Source organism: Pinus tabuliformis, chromosome X (assembly GCF_031772625.1).
Source record: "Pinus tabuliformis cultivar Carrire ecotype Pingquan chromosome X, CPIR1, whole genome shotgun sequence".
Classification (NCBI taxonomy): Eukaryota; Viridiplantae; Streptophyta; class Pinopsida; order Pinales; family Pinaceae; genus Pinus; species Pinus tabuliformis.
Genome location: NC_142308.1, coordinates 1,598,604,825 through 1,598,627,610, shown reverse-complemented (window position 1 = coordinate 1,598,627,610; position 22,786 = coordinate 1,598,604,825). Strand labels below are relative to the sequence as shown.

Below are 22,786 nucleotides of genomic sequence, written 5' to 3'. Positions count from 1 at the left end.
TGAGACCTTGATCCAAAATCCACCTTCCAGTGCACTATCCCTAGAGAAATTGGTGGAGGATGCCCAAGCCAGCACCTTAGTGGATGTTTGTACAACCAACCCTGTTACTCCCAGAGTCAAGAATGTGGAGTTCGGCCCTGAGAGATCGTTAAAGATCAGCTCCTCCCTATCTCCTTCCCAGGAAAAGGAGTTGTGTAGCCTGTTGGCCAGTCACCTAGATGCTTTTGCTTGGAGCTATAAGGAGATGAAAGGAGTCCATCCCTCGGTCTGTACCCACCACATATACATCACAGAGGGTTGTAAACCGGTCAGGCAACCTCAAAGGAGAATGAATCCAGCCCTTAAGGACATTGTCAAGGAAGAATTGCAAAAACTGTTGGATGCCGGATTCATTTACCCCATCTCAGATAGTGAATGGGTGTCCCCTCTGGTGTTGGTTCCCAAGAAAAATGGGAAGTGGAGAATCTGTGTGGACTATCGAGAACTGAACAAAGCTACCAAGAAAGACCATTTCCCTCTACCTTTCATAGATCAAGTGTTGGATGGACTGGCAGGAAAGAAGTTCTTCTCTTTCCTGGATGGGTTTAGCGGGTACAACCAAATCCAAATCAGCCCGGAAGACCAAGATAAGACCACCTTCACTTGTCCTTGGGGTACCTTTGCCTACCGAGTTCTTCCCTTTGGGCTATGCAATGCTCCTGCTACCTTCCAGAGAGCTGTCTTAAGCATCTTCTCGGAGCTGGTCCATGATGCAGTGGAAATCTATATGGATGACTTCACTCCTTATGGGGCCAACTTCCAGGAAGCATTGTCCAATCTGGGAAAAGTCCTAACCAAATGCATTGAGATGAACCTGTCCCTTAGTCCTGAAAAATGTGAATTCCTGATGACTGAAGGGACCGTGCTAGGCCATACCATTTCTTGCCAAGGGTTACAGGTGGATCCTAACAAAATTGCTCTCATCAAGAAGGTTCCACCTCCTCAAAAGGTAAGGGATGTTCGGAGTTTCTTAGGATTAGCAGGGTATTACAGGAGATTCATTAAAGACTTCAGCAAGCTAGCCTCGCCATTGTTTGGCTTGTTGGCAAAAGATGTGGAGTTTAAATGGACTGACGATTGTCAGAGGGCGTTGAATGAATTGAAGGACAAGTTGGTGTCAGCCCCAATCTTGAGAGGTCCAAACTGGGTCCTACCTTTCCACATCCACACTGATGCATCGAACAAAGCCATAGGTGCAGCTTTAGGACAAGTTGAACAAAAACTTCCATATGCCATTTACTTTGTTAGCAAAAACTTGTCCAAAGCTGAACTGAATTACACTGTAACCGAGAAAGAGTTTTTGGCTGTGGTCCATGCACTGAACAAGTTCCGACATTATATCACTGGCTATCAAACATTTGTACATACTGACCATGCTGCAATTAGATATTTAATGAATAAACCAGATGTGAATGCTCGTATTATTAGATGGTTACTTTTGTTGCAGCAGTTTGATTTGACCATTGTTGACAAACCAGGTAAAGAAAATGTTGTTGCTGATTTTTTATCTAGATTGGATTTGTTTGCAGATGAGGATGGAACAGTGGATGACCAGATGCCCGATGAACATCTGTTTGCTATCTCAGCACTCTCTCCATGGTTTGCTGATATAGCAAACTACCTTGTTTCAGCACAGTTCCCTCCGCACCTATCTTCAAGAGAGAAGAGCAGAATCATCAGAAAAAGTGCCTCATTTACTTGGATCGGGGGCAATCTGTTCAAGCTTGGCCCCGATCAGATCTTAAGGCGTTGTGTAAGGGAGGAGGAAGTCTTTGATATCCTCCTCACCTGTCATGATGGGCCTTGTGGAGGACATTTTGCAGCAAAGAGGACTGCCTTCAAAATCCTGCAGGCAGGCTACTATTGGCCCACACTTCATCAAGATGTCAGAAGATATATTAGCCAATGTGACCGATGCCAAAGAATGGGGAAACCGACTCAAAGGGATGAGATGCCTCTCCAACCTCAAGTGACTCTTGAGCCATTTGAGAAGTGGGGTATGGACTTTGTGGGTCCAATCAACCCTCCTTCAAGGCAAAGGTCTTACATCATTGTGTGTACTGACTACCTGACAAAGTGGGCAGAGACTAAAGCAATCAAAGCAGCAAAAGAAGAAAAGATGGCCGAGTTCTTAAGAGAAAACATCTTCTACAAGTTTGGCTACCCAAGAGAGCTGGTCACCGATCAAGGGAGCCAGTTCACATCCAACCTGGTTGAAGACTTACTAGCTCATCATAAGATCAAGCATAGGACTTCCACCCCCTATCACCCTCAAGCAAATGGGCAGGTGGAAGTCACCAATAGAGCATTAGAAGGGATCTTGACTAAGGTGGTGAGCAGCAGCAGAAAAGACTGGGCAGATCGCCTGGTTGAGGCCACATGGGCTTACAACACAACCTGGAAGACCACCACCGGCTTCACACCTTATGAGCTGGTCTATGGGAAGAAAGCTTTGTTGTCCATTGAATTTGAGTACAACACTTTGAGGATGGCAGCTCAGCTGGACCTAGATCTCAGCCATGCACAGCAAGAAAGGTTGTTGCAGCTGAATGGACTGGACGAGCACCGAATGCAGGCCCTCCTTCACTCGGAAGTGGTTCAACTTCAGAGAAAGGTGTGGCATGACCAACACCTCAATGACAAGCAATTCCAGCCAGGAGATTGGGCACTGTTGTATGACTCCAGGTACAAAGATTTCAAGGGAAAGCTGAGAACCAGATGGTTGGGGCCATATGCAGTGGAAAAATGTCATGACAATGGATCTGTTCTTATTCGAACCATTGATGAGGAAGCCATCCCCATGCTTGTCAATGGGCATCGCTTGAAGATCTACAGGAAGCCTCTCTCCAGACAAGAGTTCATCAAAACTATGGAGAAACCAGTGATGGTCATAGAGAAGGGTTCTGCCTTTGCTTTGGGCATACCCTGAAAGATTTAAAAAAAAAAAAAAACAGAGAGAAAAAAAAGAAACAATAATAAAGATCCTTGGGTGAAAACCTTTCTGAGGCACCCAAGGCAGGTGGTAGGGGTGAAAACCTCATTGAGGCGCCCCTATTGTCTTTCAAAAAAAAAAAAAAAAAAAAAAAGAGAGATGTGAAAAAGATCCTTGAGTGAAAACCTCTCTGAGGCGCTTAAGGCAGATGGCAAGGGTGAAAACCTCATTGAGGCGCCCCTGTTATCTTTCAAAAAAAAGGAAAAAAGAAAAAGAAAAAACAATAAGCACAAAAGACAAGGACAGCAAGTTCATAATGTAAAATTGCATGCAGGTTGCAGGTGTTCTATAGAGGAGAGGAAGCCTCTCAACTCAAAGCCAAGGATCCTTATCATGCTGTCAGGAGACCTCACCAGCACCTCCTCCAAGAATACTCATTTTCTCCAAGGTATGTGTACAATTTCATCACGTCTTGAGATTTCTACAGGAAGATGCAAATTTTCTACAAGAAGGTGCAGACTTTCTACAGGAAACGCAAACTTTCTACAGGAAGCTCTGTATTTCTACAGGAAACTTCCTGTAGAAGTTCGGGACGGCCCAGAATTCATTCTATGAGGAGATCTAACGACTAAGGATCGGTTTGGACACATGCAAGCTACTGTTGTCACCCTTGCACACTGCTGTCACCTCGTCCTACCATCCTTGTCGACATGCAACGAAGTTACCTGCACCAGCAAAGCAGATCGTTGAGTTATCAAAGCGAAAGCAATTTTCAAGGTAAAAAAAAGCTGAGATGTCATACCATATCCATCCCAGCCATCCATGAGCTCTGGTAGCGTGTTCGTGAGGCCACATCCTTCGTCGTGCAGCATGCACCCGAGGAGGAAGAACTGTTACAAGACATCCCGCGGGAGTCCTGTAACAGTTAAGCCCGCTAGAGTGTACACCAATCACAGCGCTGGCCATATGCAATGAAACCATGGGCGCATGCAGCCAAAGCATCCAATCTATCGTCGGCAGCCTGTAAACATGAATCTCCAGGCCTGCGCAAATTCATCAGCGGCAAACGAATCCACTCATCATCGTCCAAAAACCGAAAAATCGTGTTGCGGCCGCACAGGTAAGTGTCTCGACCCTTTCTTCCGTCAGATTGCATGAATTTTACTTTGAATTGTTTGCAAAGTGTGAAGAGAATGGGTTGAGCGGCTGTATGGCCAGTTGACTGGCCACGTCGACCAGTTAATGGTCTAGTCGGATGTTTGGGTGGCGGCCATGACAAAAGGAATGGGCAGCACACACGTGAGAGCAATCCCGTCAGGAAAAACGGATTTAGCAGAAGAGACGGTGGCGGATCTGCGGGGGGATGATGCGGCAGTAAGTGAACTCGCAGGCAAATGATGGGACGACGTCATCCAACAGTCCGGCGGGGAAAGCTCACCCCCGCACCACGGATTCCGCCGATTCAAATCTAATCGGCTAGATCGCCCCATGCATTTATCATTCACCGTTTGGAACTCGAGTGATCATCCAGATCCCTCTGCAGTTCGAAACGCCGAGCCTTTGGCTATCAGAACGCCTGTGAAGCAACCCCGAGAGCGCAGACCAACTGCAGCCTTTCCCAGAAATCGCGCGCTGCTCCTATAGGAAAGCTGTTTCTACAGGAAGGCGGGTTCCTCACGTCAAAAGGTGGTAGATAAAAAGGTAAACCTGAACTCTCCATGCAATTGGCTTTTGAAGGTGGCAGAATCGTCGTCTACAGTCTGGTCGTAGGAAATTGTTGCAATTGTTGTCTGCTGTGCATAAACTGTCGTCCTACAGGATGTCAGTGTAATTAAGCTGTGTTAAGGTCCTCAGAGATAAGCTTCGTGGATTATGTGCATGACAGAAGCGTAATTCTACGCTCTGTCTCAGTAGACCAAATTTCTTCCGCATTTGCCACCTCTAGTTAAAGCAATAGTTTTTATCATGCCGGGTGGGTTTATTAGACGGGAACCCACTGATTCAACAAAGTTAAGAGAAAACCAGGAGGTGGTGGAGCTCTTCACATGAGCACAATGGATATCCTTCTGTGACAAATTGCAGGGTTATGACGACGAAGTGGCAGAAGAGTTTTTGCAGGCTCTGAGGCCGAAATCCAAAACATTGGCTACCGTGAACTTCAGGGGCCTAAGCCTCAAGCTCACCCCACAATATATCAGTCGAATTACTGAACTTCCAATGGGTTTGCCATGGGATAAGGAAGAAAGGAAGTTGAGCCAACAGGCCAAGAAAGAATTCTTTCCCCCAGAGGAGGAATTCTCGGAGGACAAAAATGGGGTGCGCAGAACCAGTTTGCTGCCACCATGGAATGAAGTTAGCCTGCAGATCATGAAGTATATAACCTGTGAAGGTCGTTTTAGCATTGTGTACGGGTATCACTTTAGGTTGCTCACTGAATTGAGGCACCAGATTGATCTTCCTGTAGAAAATAAACTGAGCATCCCTTATTTCCTGCTACAGTCTGTAATTGAGTGTGCCACAAAGTTAAAAGAAGGCATACTAGACCAGGTAGCCCACCATGGTTTGATCAAACTTCTCGTGGAGGATGCGCTTCATTCATACAAGGTTCCCCTCTCATGGGAAGCATTCAGAAATTTGACAAGAGATGGAGACATAAGGATGTTGACCGAGGAAAGTGGTTCCTCCAGCAGTGAGGAGAAAGAATCAGTGGCCGTGGGAAAGAAAGAAACAGGCCAGAAGACCCCAACCACAGTGCAGAAGAAAGAGAAAAAGAAGAAGCATGAGAAAAAGGATGACAAAGAAAAAGATGACACACCCATCTTGACAGCAAGAGAGAAAAGGTTGCAAGGCAGAACGGACAAAGCTGAGAAGGTCCACATCAGCAAAAGTACCTCATCAGCGACCGCAACCACGTCGAAAAGAAAAACCCATGCAGAAAAGAAAACCAAGGCGGCAACACCTGTTTCTACAGGAAAGCCGAAATCGGCTTCTACAGGAAGCCCGAAAATTATTGAAAAAGGGTCTTCTACAGGAAGCCCGAAAATTACTAAAACAGGGTCTTCTACAGGAAGCCCGAAATTGGCTAAAACAGGGTCTTCTACAGGAAGCCCCGGAAAAGTGAAACCCAAGGAGAAGAAAGCGGACATTCTAGCAAGGGAGGCAGCAACTGTACTGACCGCCCTCAGCACGCCACCTAAGCCAAAAGAGAAGAGAAAGAGGGAGACCCCTCTATACTTTGAAGCTCGAAGAAGTGCAAGAATAAAGGCGGGCAAGCCACAACCCCCATCCAGTAGCCAAATCACTACAGGGGATGCCCCTACTTCACCCAGTGAGAGGTCCCCCTCGAAGATATCGGTCACCTACGAGAGGGGGAGCCCAAAAACAATTACTTGGAAAGGAAGGGTAGACCAATCGGCTTCAAAAGCCCGGCTCAAGGTCAAGGAAGCAGAGAAGGGGGAAGGAGCGGCACCCTCATCGCCACCAAGGGTAGAACAGGCAGAGCCACCAAGAGTAGGAAAGAAAGAGCGTATTCCGGAGCCTAGTTCTCAGCCAAGGACAAGGAGCTGGGGCAAAATTGCTCAAGGATGAGAAAATATTTTAGCTGGGGGGTGATGATGAGCCCCAATTTTTGGTAACAATTTGGGCTCATTTGGCCTACTTACCTTGCTCAACCCTTCATCTTTTATCACTTATGCATCATTTCTTAGTATATTCGTGTTATTTGTAGGAAGAATGGCAGGCATTATTCCTATGTGACTAATACATGATGATTTCAGGTTTTTTGGCATTAAATGGAGCAAAGACCACACAAATGGGGACAAGGAGACAACAAAGGTGGCATTGCGGGTTTATAGGGAGGTTTTCCACAGTCTTGAATGACCTCCCTCGTGATCTCCACCCTAACTCCGAGCTCCAACAGTTATCCCCACCGAGCTAAAAGGCAGCCAACGGATTCTACAGGAACAACAGTTCACTTTCAGTTGGACAGCCAAGCTCCACTAATTGAGGAAGCCAGCTTGATCCTCATCATGTATAAATATTGAGGCCGTAGCCTTTGATAGGAGCTTTTTGAACTTTTGAACTACTGTTGCAATTTCTAAGCACGGGCTACAGCTCGGTTTTTGCTTTTTGTAAGCTAGTTTTGGCATGATGTTAGATTCATGATTATGATCTTTTAATAAAGGCAGGCAGCTTTGGATTCAATTCTGAGTTCTTAAGGGAGCTATAGCTCTCAGGTTAGGGCCCAACCTGAGAGCAATAGACCTCCTTTTCCTTGTATTGTTACTTGTCTTTCCTTTCAGCACTTCATTTCTTTGCTTTGACATGCATTTGAAAAACACAGTCTGCTGATTTAGTTTCTTTAATGTGATTGAGTAGGATTAGTTTATGGTTAAAGTGCTTTCAATAGCTTAGATTAGAGTAGGAGGATTAGCATTCATTAGAGCTCCAAGAAAAGGTTGACAGTGCACTCAGTACCATCTCTGTTTAGAGATTGGGGGTGTAGACCGTACCAACCACCAAAACAAACGCAGTCTTATACGTTCATGCAAGCTGCAACACAGTCATTTCAATCATAGAACCGTCCATGCATTCTGATCTTAAGCAATACTTTTTCGTTCCAACACCATGCACGATTTCTCTCCACAATTTACATTGTTGTTCGTTGGTTTAATAACACAGCTAGGATAGGTTGATGAATTCTCGGTTCTGTGCAGATTTGTTTCCTTTACACTACGTAGCATCACTCTGTTATCTTCTTCTTCTTCTCAACCGCGCCTAAAGCCACCTACCCGACCTCTGTTCAGCTCGTTTGCTTTCCAACCCTTCTACTGTTCATGTAGCTCCATCTTTTTGACTTTTCATTGCTTCCACCCTTCTATCCACCAACCAACTACATGCACTCTCTCTCCATCCCATCTCCCTGTCCCTGAGCCATCACTAGCTCCCTTTTCATCCTACCTATCCACCCATACCGCTCCTTCACTCCTCCATCACCAAAAACTCCAACCGCAACACATCCTGTAGAAGTTAGTAGACTTCCTGTAGAAATCCCGAGCTTCCTGTAGGATCCCCTGTAGACATCCTGTAGAAGCCTGCAAACTCGGTTGCCAAGCACCTGAACGTTGTGTACTTCTATGGAATGGTGTTAGAGATCCCCTGGAACCTCTCCCAGCCTTCATGACCATTTTCCAGCCTTCCTTCCCTCCGGACTCCCCCTGCACAATCAAACCCTAATAAGAAACAAAGTCATAATAACTCCAACCACCTAAGCAAAAATATAAAAACAATGTTCTCTTCAGTATAAGTAGTTTAAATTCATGCATCTCATATCACTAGGAGTAATGGCATCATTTTTAGGAGTTACATTCCCATCGTTGCATTGTAAGGATTAAGCTAGTCAGATTAGGGTTTACTAGGGTTTCCATGTTTGGTTGGCTTTCAGTTCATTCTTGCAAAGTTGGTTAATTTCCTTTAAGATAGCCTTTGTCCATCATTTAGAAAGCTTCTTCTGAGAACATATAGAAGTTGGCTTGAGCCCTAGCGGACTTGTGCCAGCTGACCAAGTGACAGCTGCGACAAGAGCTAGTACTTGTGCATACAGCACCGTCGCTTCCAAGTTTGTTACGAACTACCAGGTTGATAAAATTAGAGATAGGAAGCTCCAGGAGTTGTAGTATTATTGCTACAATACTGGAGCCCACCAGAATCCAGATTAATTTATTAGTCAAATGCAATTACATATATACAAGAAGTGTTGTCTCAAGATAGGTACACTATCTTGGACACACAATTTGTTGGTTGAGAGATTATCTCAACCACACACCAATCTAGGAAATATATCCTAACTACTAGGAACAAACTCCTTTACTTAGTAAGAATCACAATTGAGATAAGTAGGAATTAGATATTCCAACACTCCCCTTAATGAGTACTTGTCTCCATATCAATCTGTAAAATCTAGTTGTTGTCAAATATACCAAAAAGAATATGTTGATGTCCATATAAAGGAGCAACCATCCACCCGAATGCATGGGTACTAACCACTGCAACCGCTAGTCTTGTAGGATGTCCTTCGCATACATGATTCTTCCAACCATTATAACTGCACACCTGTACCTGTACCTGTAAATCCCTCTCAAGTATCATCATGGATTTTATCAGATTACCCGTAACCATGCTATGGGTTTTATCGGATCACCCTCGACCATGCCACCAAGGGCTCTTAGCCACCAAGGCTAACCACAACCACGAAGGCTCAATAATGCCACCAAGGCACTCAATTCAGCCATGAAGGCTCTTCATGTTAAATTGAGATACCACTAGGGCACTCCAGCCACCATGGGCAAAGGGTTTTGTTGGCGAACCCTAAACCATATTTACAGGAATATTTGTCCCACTTCACTCTTACACGTGGTTTCTGGCTTACCACAAACCGACACTGCAAATACAAAGTGGTTTTTAGATTACCACGAATTGTATGGAGATACACATGCCTTACAAGGCCTACATTTCACACTCCAACTTTGGAGTTACTAGGTACACAGTTTACAAAGACCACTATAAAACACCTAGACTTGCTTACCAATAAAATGTGACTCATAAAATAACATGCTAGTGAGTCTGTTCGACAAACTCACACTAACTCACACAAACTTTCACCTAGTTGTCCATCATCCTCCAATCTCTGATGCTGCTCGTGCACTTCATCTTTTGATCACATTCTAGGCATCTTTGTCTTTTCTTTCTATTTCTAATTTAATTGTCTTGGATTTACCAACATGATTTGTTATAGTAGCTAATTCTAACAAAACCACTCCATTGAGTTAGCTAAGTTCAATGCTTCTAATTCCAAAACATTTATAGATACCACATTAATTTGTTTCTCATTGGAGTTTTTATTTTTATTTTTAATTTTTATTTATTTATTAATTTTTTATTTTAAATATGAAATTCTAAAAACTTTCACTTTTTCATTGAGTTGATCATGCTCAATGCGTTTACCTTTCCAAACTCAAATTCTGTCAAGTTGACCCGAAGAGAAAGAAGAAGGCGGTAAACCTCCGGTTGCATGAGCAACACACTATCCAGAGTTCTATCACTAGATCCTGTGGCAACAACTAAACCATTTGGGTTGACGTCGATACTTAGAACCCAACTTGTATGCCCAGACATAGCATAGATAAGGCTCTTGTTGGCAACATCATAGATATGAATATGCTTGTCATCTGAAGTAGAGAATAAGATTCGAGAATTAGTGGGAGAAAAAAAAATGAGTGATATCACCCACATGTAATGACCCTCAAAATAGTACAGGAATTTTCCACGTATCACATCAAATATTGCAATCGTCCTGTCCATTGTGTTGCATGCAAGACAACTTCCATCTCGACTCCATGAAACAGCTAGAACAAATTTCCCTCCAGATTTTTCTCATGATTTTGTGTTAGTACCCTCTCCTTTAGGAACTTCAGGGAAACATTTGTCCGCCATGAAGTAGTATCCCACAGCTTCACAGAGGTGCTACCCACTCTAGCTACATCCAACATATTGCCCTTGGGATGGAATTGCCTGTTCCAGGCTTCTGAAGGGGGTGACTCGAGCATAGAATAGTGGTGTTGGTGTTGACATCGAAGATGCAGATGAAGCTGTCAAGGGAGGTGGAAGAGGCAATTGGGGTCGTAGGATGGGTAGCTAATGCCACCACTCCCAGGGAAAGGCCAATGTTGGTGGCCTCTTCTTCCAATTCATTGCCACTCCATATCTTAATGCTCCCATCCAACAATCTGCTAAGTAGTTTAATGGGCCTTGAGGTTGTGGCAGGAGCCCAAGTCACATCCCTTAATTTCACCCATTGTCTACGCCCTTTATTCATTATCAAGAAGTTGGGTTTTCTTCCTGAGTTCGATTAACAAAATTATATATTGGCCACTGATCAAATTAGCAAAGGTGATCAATGGAGGTCCCAGTAGCTTGCTCCCTCAGATCTAGAACCTCACCAGTCACCAAACCCTTTTGAGAAGCAACCAGGTCACAAAAAATCAGCAGTGCCTAGATGCCCTGCCCAATCCAACAACCGCTCGACGGCCACCATGAATAGGCACAATCAGTCCATAGGTCTTTCACCACGACCTCGATCAACAGACTCATAGATCTTCCACTGACGCCCTCACCGCCGATCGGCCTCACCAGCACATAGCACAGACAAACTATCTCCACAGATCTGCCATCAGGCTGACACACGATTGATTCGCTACAGCCTCACAGTCTCCACCTCCGTTGCTTTAGCACTTGGCCTCCCAACAACCTCCACAACATGGATTCACCACACCACCACTGCGCCATCTAGGGAGATGGTTACCAATGGCACCTCCATGCTGTAAAATCGATGATGGACAAACTCAAAAATTGATTGGCAAACCAAGCTCTTTATTTCCTCGGCCCAAGAGTGGCCAGACCCTCAGGGCTTTGATACCATGAAAATATGAGAATCCAGATTAATTTATTAATCAAATGCAATTACATATATACAAGAAGTGTTGTCTCAAGATAGGTACACTATCTTGGACACAAAATCCATTGGTTGAGAGATTATATCAACCACACACCAATCTAGGAAATAGATCCTAACCACTAGGAACAGATTCCTTTACTTAGTAAGAATCACAATTGAGACAAATAGGAATTAGATATTCCAACAATGCCTATAGCTTTTCTTTATTAGAGAATAATGAACCAAAGATAATAATGTCTAAATAGGTTTCACAACAATATCTCTTCTAGATACAACCATATGAATTTAATATGTGATCAACATATTTCTTACAAATTCTTTACTAATCTATATCCAAGTATAACATTATAGATACAATTATCACAGTTGACACTGAAGTACAAAGTGTGTTTCATTTTCTTATTGCATTTAAGTTTCATAACTTAATCTTTATAATAAAAACCTTTTGTTGTGAGAAATTAATGAAATTTATTAAAAACAATCCAAATTTTATTTTATCAAGAAAGTATTTGATCTCATTCACTCACTTTCACTTCAAAAATATTCTTTATTACGAAAACATTGAGTTAGTTTCGAATTAAGCAAACAAGCGTTAAGGTGGTGTAAAGATGCTCATATCATAGATTGAATTTCAAAATTATCTAGATTTGCCTAGCATTGTAACTCCATTTCCATACTAGATCCTGATCAATTTACTAGGTGTAGAAATTTAAAAGAATTGCAACTTCTCAAGAAATTTAATCTAAAATCAAGAAACACATTTTTCTACTCTATTGATCCGCGGAATGAAATTCAAAATTTAGAACAACATGCATAGACATGCAATAAGCAAAACCACAAATACACAGTGATTTCTAGGGGAGCCGAAATGGGAAAAAACCGTCAAACCTCTTTGCATTAATCAGTTGAATAAAGAAACTATTACAATTGCTAGCTCTAGCTTTGAGCTCAACCTGCAAAAGAATAAATGTTTTCCCTACTCAATGAACAACTCAAGCCAACACTTAGCCAAATATCATCTCACCTGACCTCCTATTTCCTTGCGCAATTCCTAAGGAAATTATCCCTTATTTTTTAGGAAATGTCCTCCAATTGATTGCACAATTTCAAAGGATTGATCACATAACTCCATGCAACACCTATACACTCAAACTAGTTTACAACTTCTTGTTACATTGCCTTGTCATCTCCACTTCAATTGAGGAAATCGAATTCCCTCCATGCACTAGCTATTTTGGGCTAATTGATAAGTTAATTAACAAATCTTTGAGTTATATTGTTGTCCCACTACACAACTGGCCTTCAACTAACTCTAACAATAGTTAGAGGTTAGTAAACTGAATGCAACTAAACTATATTACTAAAATTTAGCAATCATACATGCATAACTGAACTCCAAGCCCTCTAACTCAAATTTACTGAGCTAACTGAGTGACAAGATCCATGCCACACTAGTTAACTGCCTCCAAGTTGTCCTGTTGATGTGGAAATTCAATTTTACTCAATTTGACTAAGGCTAAAGTCAAATTGAGCCTTTCTTGCTACATTTTTTCAATTCTCCCTCTTAGCAAAAAAATATTTTCAACCACCCCTATCCTGCACCTGTGGAATTCGAATTTACCTTTTGACAACACCTTTGTCAAGATGTCAGTATCTTTCTCCTCAGTTGGAATGTACTGTAGCAACATAATTCTCCTCTGCGCACGGTCCTGCAAATGATGATACATGATATCAATGTGCTTGGACCTGTCATGAAATAATGGATTCTCATAGAGCTTAATGCAACTCTGATTATCACAATATATCACTGTTAGATCCATCTTCTGACTGAATAGTCCCACCAGTATTTTCCTTATCCAGGTTGCTTCACATGTTGCTTGACTTGTAGCCATGTATTCAATGTCTGCTGAGCGGAGCGCCATTAACCTCTACTTCCTATTGTACTAGGAAATAGTTGTGGATTGAACACTCAAGATAAAACCTAATGTATTTTTCTTGTCAGATGGACTCCCTGCCCAATCTCCATCGGTGAAGCCTTGCAACTTCACTCTTTCTATCCATTTGTACCATAATCCATACTGGGTAGTGCCTCTGTGGTACTGTAACACATGCTTTGCTGCCTTCTAATATAATTTGGTAGGCCTCACCATAGCTTGACTAAGTTGGTTGAATGCATAGCACATGTCGGGTCATGTGTTCACAAGATACATCAGTGAACCCACAAACTACTTGTAAATGGTAGCATCAACCTCTTCACCTGAAGTGGCATTCTCCTTCCATCAGTTGGTAGCTAGAGGTGTGTCCACGAGCTTACAACTCTCCAAGTGAAATCTCTGAAGTATCTTGGTAGCATACTTTCCTTGAGATACAAACAATTCTGTATCACCCTGCCATACTTCCATCCCAAGGAAGTAATTCATGAGGCCCATGTATTTCATCTCAAATTCCCTTGCAAGATCCTCTTCGCAAGAGTGACTTAGTTCTCATCACCTGCCAATATTAAATCATCAATATACAAAACAAGAATAAGAAACTTACCATCTACCACAATTTTTGGCATTATGGCTAAACTGTTGTCCTTGATGGAAATCTACTTGATAAATATGTCAACATTGTGACAACATGACGGTTATGCAGATTGATACAGATGCTACATATGATATGAACAAAGGAATATCAGTTCATAGACATATGAATGATAAATGTGATGTTTGAGAAAGTATATGGAGATCCTATGCAGAAGGGTTGCATACATACAAAGGTCCTATGAGAGAAAGTCACGTATAGAATCCACACCATGGTAATTTGGATACCAGGGGTCATTACCATGGTATTGACCCATAGTAATGGAAGAAACAATGGTTATTTGATCCGGTCAAAGAATACCAACGACATTACTAAGGGATTGGCCTAAGGTATTGGCTAAGGCTAAATCTATAGAAGGAGATGGAGATCAAAATGTTAAGTGTGCAAGTAATGAGTTATATATGTGTGATATGATCTAAAACAGGTGTGCACTAGGGAGTAAGGAGAAGACTCATATTTGAAAGATCTAAAGAATGTTGAAATATATGCTTGTTTGATTTACTTATTGAAAATGTCTAAGTAACTAACAATGATAGATATGTGGTTGTAATGATGATGGATATGAAAAAAGTATTCAAAAGTCTGTAATTCTAACGGTAAGGGTTGTAGAGAGTGAAGTTGTGTTTTGTAGTGAAAGCTTTTCAGATCTGTATGTAAGTTTGTTTGGAAAGAGTCACGTACATACGTGGATCCATCTCTACATGGTCGTGTATAAATTCTACAAATTTATATTGTATGTTGAGATCTGTACACACGTGTTGTGCATGGTAAGAGCGTACATACACTGATATGTTTTGTGGAAGTAATGTACATATACTAGGGTTTTACAATATGCCTTGTTGATGACATTTGATCAGTTTTGTTCTGATTGTTGCTATCTGTCGATGATGTCTCTATTATGATAATCTATATTTGACAATGTTGACTGGGTTAAACATGGAATGGTATATTTATTGGTAATAATGCTACAATATGGTGATCTATGTTTGGTTTAGTAATCTGTGATTGGCTCAAGTGATCTGTGAATGATGGGATGGTTTATGTATGGTTCAGTGATTGATTATGCAATGTTTAGTATTATGAGATATTTACATAGGTTTGATATAAAGGAAGTGTGTATATACATGGGTGTGCTTCAGAGAAGTAGTGTAAAAATTCTAATGTATGTCTGATCAGGGTTTTCAGGAATAACACCATGTTTCTGTGATTATGAACAATATATGGTTTGGTATATTGATGAATGGTTGTGCATTGGTTTGAATGGCTGGATGAGATTCAGTGATTGGTTTGCTGATGTTATAATGATTCAGTTGGTTTAGTGATTATCTTGTAGATTCAACATTTATTTTGATATTTAGCTTAATGATGGGTGTGGGTGCAGTCTGAAAATATGATGAAAGGTGGCCTACATGTTTGATGTTTTGAGTCAGGTGAATTTAGTATGAAATATTATGAAACTTGGACCATAAGAGGAATTGAGGGTTGGAGCCTTCAGTGAGGGAGTTGAAGCTTCCTTCCAGTGGTAGCTCACAAATTTGTGCAGGGGGTAGGTGCGGTAGGAGCCAGAAACGAGATCAAGGGGTTGGAGCTCCCTTCCAGTGGGTGTTGGAGAACGAGAGAAGGTTGTAGCCTTATGCAGGTGGGTGCCTGCATATTGGTAAGAGTCTACACTAGTACAATATTGTAAGAAGTTAACCTAATAATAAAAGAAGAAGACAAAGACGATGACAATGGTGGTTTTCTCCCACATTGGGTTTTCACCTAAAATCTTGGTGTTCATGTGTGTTGATATGTTTCTTGTGTATTGAATTTGCTGCTCATGCTTTTTGATTAATGAATAATGAAGTAATGATGCACTTGTTAAGGATGAACAATTAATGAAATAAATGATAAATTAGTTATCTGGATATACATTGTTTGCATTTACTATAGTCGTGTACATACCCTAGTTTCCTGAATGACAATAGCATACATAAATCAGAATAAGAAATTGAAAAGTTAAAGTGAGATTGAAACACTGATTCACCCAACCCTCCCCCCCCCTGTATTTTTCCCAAAAATTAGTATAAGAGCAGGTCCCTCACAAGAAGCTTGATCACTTAAAGGGAGATCCAACAAGATGGGTAGTCAAGAAGTAGTATTTTCTATTAAGCCACCTTTTTTTGGTGGAACTAACTTCGTATTTTGGAAAGTCAGAATGAGAGCATTTTTGCAAGAACTTAGAGTTGATGTATGGGAAATTGTTGAAGATGGATATCAATATCCAACCTCTATTCCCACAGATACTGCAGGGAAGAAACAATATGAAACCAATGCAAAGGTTGTAAATTCCATCTTGGGAATTCTGGCCGAATCTGAATTCATGAAATTCATGCAGCTAAACATCGCAAAGGCAATGTGGGATAAGCTTATTCAAATTTATGAAGGTGACACCAAGGTAAAAAGTGCTAAAGTTCAAACGTTTAGAATTCAATATGAGGCCCTTAAAATGCATGATGATGAAAGCATTGCAGGATTTTTCTTAGAGTAGACGAGATTGTTAACTCAATGAAAAATCTTGGTGATGAAAACAAATATGCTAATATTGTTGAAATATTTTGAGATCACTAACTCCAAATTTCGATTCCAAAGTATCCACCATTGAAGAAATGCAAGATTTGAAGAGTCTTACTCTTGAACAAATCCATAGGATCTTGACAAATTTTGGGATGAGAAAAGGGGGTCCATCAGATATCAGAGAAGCAGATTTTAAAGCCACTCACAAAGGGAAAGAAAAGGAAAATCTTAAATATACAAGCCACATTTCAGATGAGGAAGAAGAAAATTTCATGAGAAAGTCACAGATAGGAATTGGTAGATTCAAAGGTAAGCTTCCTTTTAAATTCTTTGTCTATGGAAGAGTAGCTCATTATGCTACTAAATGTCGTTATAAAGATAGTCATGAGAAAGGGAAGAATGTTCCAAATATGAATGTTAGAAGACCTTTTGATAGCAAGAATAGTTTTTATTCTAATGAAGATAGTCAAAGCACATTTGATGAACAAGAAATTTCATATTCAGATTCTAACAATTGTTATCAAGTACTTATGGCCGTTGAAGATCAGTCAGGTGAACCAAATAGTTGCGAAGTAAATGAATTAATGAAAGTGTTGGAAGAAAATGATATACTTAGGAATGCAAACAAATATCTAGAGACAAAAGAAAGTAGCTGATTAAGGAAATAAACATGTTAAGAATGGAATTGAAAGAAACCAATAGAAGAACATAGATATTAAGAAAACAACTTCAAGAAAAGAAAAAGCACTGTGAAACATTAGAATATGAAGTTGTGACTCCAAAAGAATACTATGGGAAAATCAATAAATGGATAAAGGCATCTAAATCACTATAAAGGATTATCAATGAACAAAGATCTCCTCTAATCAAGACATGCATTGGTTACATGGATTCTGATCTACAGTGCAATAACAAGAATAACCATCATGAGGTATTTCAAAAGGAAATTGAATCAAGCCAATGTAGTTTTTAACCCTGTACATAAATTACCTACAAATGAATTCTTAAAAATAGAAAATATACAATGGCAAGAAACACAAAACAAATACACTGATATTTCCCCTAGATCCCAAAACCGGGACTACTAGATTAATTTTTCATTATATTTCTTTCAATGTTACAACACACATATATACATGTTGAAGCATTCATAAACCCCAACCCATTAACCCTAGATTAGAACATAATCGTAGTTCCCTTGACCGAATCTACAAGATGCCATGGGCAGAAAACCATCATGCCCAAAACCTTGTGCAAAACCCATGCACAAAACCATAGTTAGATCCACCCACCTAATATAGGGTCCAAAAATGAATTTCTTAGGGTGTTGCCCTAGATCTTGTGCAGGGGCGCTACTACCTCCCTGCAAACCCCTCGGCATGGGGGCCTGCTGCCCCCCCTGTGACCCCCCTGTTGCAACGAAGCGTGAGGCTAGTCGTGGAAATAATATAACACACACCCAAAATTCTCACAATTTTTGTTTTCTTTTCCACAGAAGGGGTCACAAGAGAGATTAGTCATTGTTCCAACCCTGCAATTTCCATTGTTTCTCTACACCAATAAAATTTTTTAGTGATCACATATTTCGTCAATGCATCTGCAACATTCTTGAAAATGTCCACCTTTTTGTCCTCAATCATATCCCTCATAAAGTGATACTGAACATCAATGTTCTTTGTCTTTGAATGATAAGTAAGGTTCTTTGCCAAGAAAATTTCACTTTGGTTGTCACAGTCTATCGTTATAGCTCACTGTACTAAACCCGTACTTGAACACAATCTCTGCAACCAAACTACTTCCTTCCTTGCATGAGTGGTTGCCATGTATTCTGACTCTGTAGTTGAAAGTGCCACTATAGACTGTCTCTTGCTTATTCAACTTACTACACCTTAAAATAGGTTAAATACATACCCACTTGTAGATATTCTTTGATCCAGATCTCCAGCCTAGTCTACATCAACAGAGCCACGGATGTCTAAAACTTTGTCCAATCCTGGTCTTCCTTGGTAGCACAAACCATAATCACTAGTGCCATGCAAATACCTAAAAAAATGCTTCATTCTTGTCCAATGCTCCTTCCCTGGATTTGACATAAACCTACTCAATACTCCCACTGCATGTGTAATGTCTAGTCTAGTACAACATTACATACATCAGGCTACCGACTACACTTGCATATGGAACATGGGACATGTCCTCTTCCTCTTCTTGTGTCTTGCGACACTATTCATCTGATAAATTTACACCTACAGGAATAGGAACCTTCACTGGTTTACTACCCTTCATCTTAAACCTCTATAGTCATGTCTTGACATACTTCCTATGGTTTAATCAGATCTTCCTCTTTTCCCGATCTCGTTTAATTTCCATGCCCAAAATATAGTTTGCAGCACCAAAATCCTTCATGTCGAATTTGGAGGACAATTGGGTCTTCAAATCTTGGATAATTTCTTTGTCATTTCAAATCAACAACATATCATCCACATACAAGACCAGATAAATAACATGGTCACTAATTAATTTAAAGTACACACAGTGATCCTCTTTGCTTCTGGTTAATCCAAGTCCCCTTATATATGTATCAAATTTCTGATACCACATCCTTGGTGACTGTTTTAACCCATACAAAGAAATTTTTAACCTCCATACCATTTCTTTCTTTCCCTTCACCACAAAGCCTTCAGGTTGCTTCATGTAGATCTCTTCTTCTAGATCCTCATGAAGAAATTGTGTCTTCACATCCATATCTTCTACCTAAAAATCAAAAGAAACAACAACATATAAATGTAATCTAATAGATGCTGACTTCGTAATAGGAGAAAAAATATCACCAAAATCAATCCCTGACACCCGTGAATAACCTTTTGCTACCAATTGAGCTTTGTATTTCTCCACCTTTCCTTCTGCATTCATCTTCTTCTTAAACACCAATTTTCTTCCAATGTTTTTCCTTTTAGCCGGCAACTCCACCAGATCCCAAGCCCCTTTTTTGTCCAAAGATGCCATTTTATCAATCATGACCTCTTTCTAGAGTTTTCCATCCTATAAATCCACCACCTCCCTGACAGTTTTGGGATCATCATCAGTAATGGATAAGGAAAAATTTGAAAAGAAAGCAGAAGGAGTATACCTTTCTGGTTGCCTTCTTTTTCGAACTGATCTTCTCACATCTGGATTTTGTGGCTTTTCATCTTCTGATTCCTCTTCCACTGTAGAGTTTGATTCTTCCTCATTTAGCTCAAACTCTATCTTCTCAGGCTCCTTTGGTATGAATTCATGTTTAGTAACATCTTTCACCTTTCTAAACACCACATCTCGGTTGTACACAACCTTCCTTGTTTATGGGTTCCAAAGCTTATAACCTTTTAAACCATCCTTATACCCAATAAATATGCACCTTTCAGATTTACTATCCAATGTGCTTCTTTTCTCCTTTGGAACATGTACATATGCATCACAGCCAAACACCCTCAGATGTGAAAGAGAGGGTTTCTTACCAGTCGATACCCCATGTGGAGACTTATCCTCCAATAATGATGAAGGTGATCTATTAATTAGGTAACATGCAATCTACACCACCTCTACCCAAAATTCCTATCCTAACCCGACACCACTAAGCATGCTTCTTGCCTTTTCCATCAATGTCCTACTCATTCTTTTTGCAACTGCATTTTTTTTAGGAGTGTATGGAGTAGTATTCTGCTATGCTATAACACACTTCTTACAAAACTCTTCAAATTCCTTCTTGTTGAACTCTCCACCATTATCTATCTTCAACACCTTTATCTTCTTCTCTGTCTGGTTTTCCACCAGAGCCTTAAATTCTTTAAACCTATCAAAGACTTTAGATTTATTCGTGAGGAAATATATCCATTTATTCCTTGAGAAGTCATATATAAATGATACATAGTACACAAAATTACCTAGTGATGGAATCGACATAGGTCCAAACACATCACTGTGCACAAGCTCTAATATCCCTTTCTCCCTCTTAGCCCTAGAGGGGAAAATCACCTGATTCTGCTTCCCATATACATAATGTTCACAGAAATTGAAATCCAGAGAGAAATTAGACATACGTTCTACCATACCATTACCATGAAGTATTTGAAGGCCCTTCTCTCCAATATGTCCAAGTCTTTGATGCCATAACATGGTCTTTTCTCTAGAGACCACTAGATTTTATGATCTACTTTCAAGAACCACATAACTTTTGCACCCATCAATATCAGTGCTACCCATAAGCTTGTACAGAGTTCCAATCCAAACTCCCCACATCAATACCAGTGCTCCCCGAACCATCTTGTCGGTATCTTTCTCGAACATTATTTTTAAACCTGCATCATGCATCTTGTAATCTAGGTGGATATTGGTGGCGACCCGCCTATTCCGCTTGGACCTCACCATTGTTCTTTCAATTTTTTTTAGTTTCCTTAATTGTAGCACAGTTTACTATTTTTGGCATTTTTTCATGTCTTGAACTTCCAGAGACATTTTGAGACCCTAAACGACATTTTTTTTGGCAACATTCCTCTAGTGATTTCTAGGGAAATCACAATTTCAGCTATAGTCCTCGAAGAGATATTTCCAATGAGGTATCATACGCGTCAAACGGAGATAATATGACCAAATTACGACCCCGGGAAGTTGGTTGCCCAACTAACCCCAACGGGGCCCATAAACTCTTGGTGTTACATCTCCTTGGGTTAGGGTTTTGGTTGTTTAGGGTTTTCTCTCATTGTTCAATAATAAAAAGGCCCTTGAGCCTAATTGTAACTCAATTCAGAGGCATGTAGCCACCACATCTCTTCTCAGAGATAAGCTACCATCGCCCGAGATAGTATTATTTTCATTCTGTTAGTAAGCATATTTTAGTATTTGATATTAATGAAATGAAGTGTTATTTCTACTGCATCTCTATATTTATGGTTATATTTGTAATTTGTTGTGTTCCTGTTCAAATCCGGATCAGTGGTATTAGAGCGATATGCTCTTTCTCTATTTTTCTTTGCATGTCCCCAAGAAGGTCGGGATATAAGGAGTTAGGGTTCGATCTGGTTGAACCTTTGCAAGATCAGCCTCTCAAACCTTGACGACCACCCATGGGGGAAGAAAAGAAAGACAAGGGAGTAGGATATCCTATTAAAATATTGCTTGAGGAGACCCTCGAGAAACAAAGGAACGCGATGATGGATAACTTTGCCCAGATCCTTCAACGGTTGCCCACCGGCAGTGCATCCACATCCAGCAGCCACTCTAGAGGCTCCACACCTTTTAAAGTACAAGTAAATTTTGACATTCCCATATTTTAGGGCCAAATAGATGTAGACACCATAGATAAATGGTTAAATATGTTAGAAGGATATTTTTCTGTTCATGATTTTTCCAGTCGGGAAAATATCACTTTTGCTCTTCTCAAAGTTGCGCCCCACATCAAGGACTGGTGGGAAACCTAATGTGAGTAGAAGGATGAAAGTATGACCTCACCGTTTTCAGCCGCTTCCACTTGGAATTTGTTTTGGGATGCCATCAAGGAATAATACTACCCTGTCAGGAGCTATGAGGAAAATACATAAAGTGGACCATGTTGCGGAAGGGAAGGGACCAAGATGTGCCAAAGTTTACCAATGTTTTTCATACCCTTTGCACAAAGTTGGGTATCAAGGATTCTGAGAAACATTTGCTACTCAAGTATCGTGGCTAACTACATAGATACATCCAGGATGAGATAGAGTTTTTGGACATCTCCTCTTTTGGCACGACGTACCGATACGCCATCAAGATTGAGCAGAAGTTTAAAAATAAGAATCGAGACTTTGGATCTATGAATCTGAAGCAATGGAAAGGTCCCCCAAATTGTAGAACAAAGGACAAAGCCAAGGTGGGATGACCTAGGACAACCCACCAAAGCCACAAGAAAAGGACAACACTGCGAAGACAATGAAGGACACAGGAAAGTGGGGTGAGTTCCATAAGAGCTCCACTCACAACACAAGTGAGTGTTGGGCCAAGAAGTAACTGGTGGCCGAGCTAAAGGCATGAGAATCAGATGCATGTTCTGGCTCTGAGTTAGAACCCGACAAGGGGAATGACAAACGGACACAAATTATCGATGCGGAGCCCAACACCAATGGTGCCACCACAAAGATTGATTCGGATAT

The 22,786-nt window shown here is 40.8% G+C and overlaps 1 pseudogene; it reads right to left on the bottom strand.

Annotated features, from left to right (window-relative positions):
* Positions 1 to 9,934: 9,934 nt before the first annotated feature.
* Positions 9,935 to 10,844, bottom strand: LOC149146141 (WD repeat-containing protein VIP3 pseudogene; annotated as a pseudogene).
* Positions 10,845 to 22,786: the final 11,942 nt, after the last annotated feature.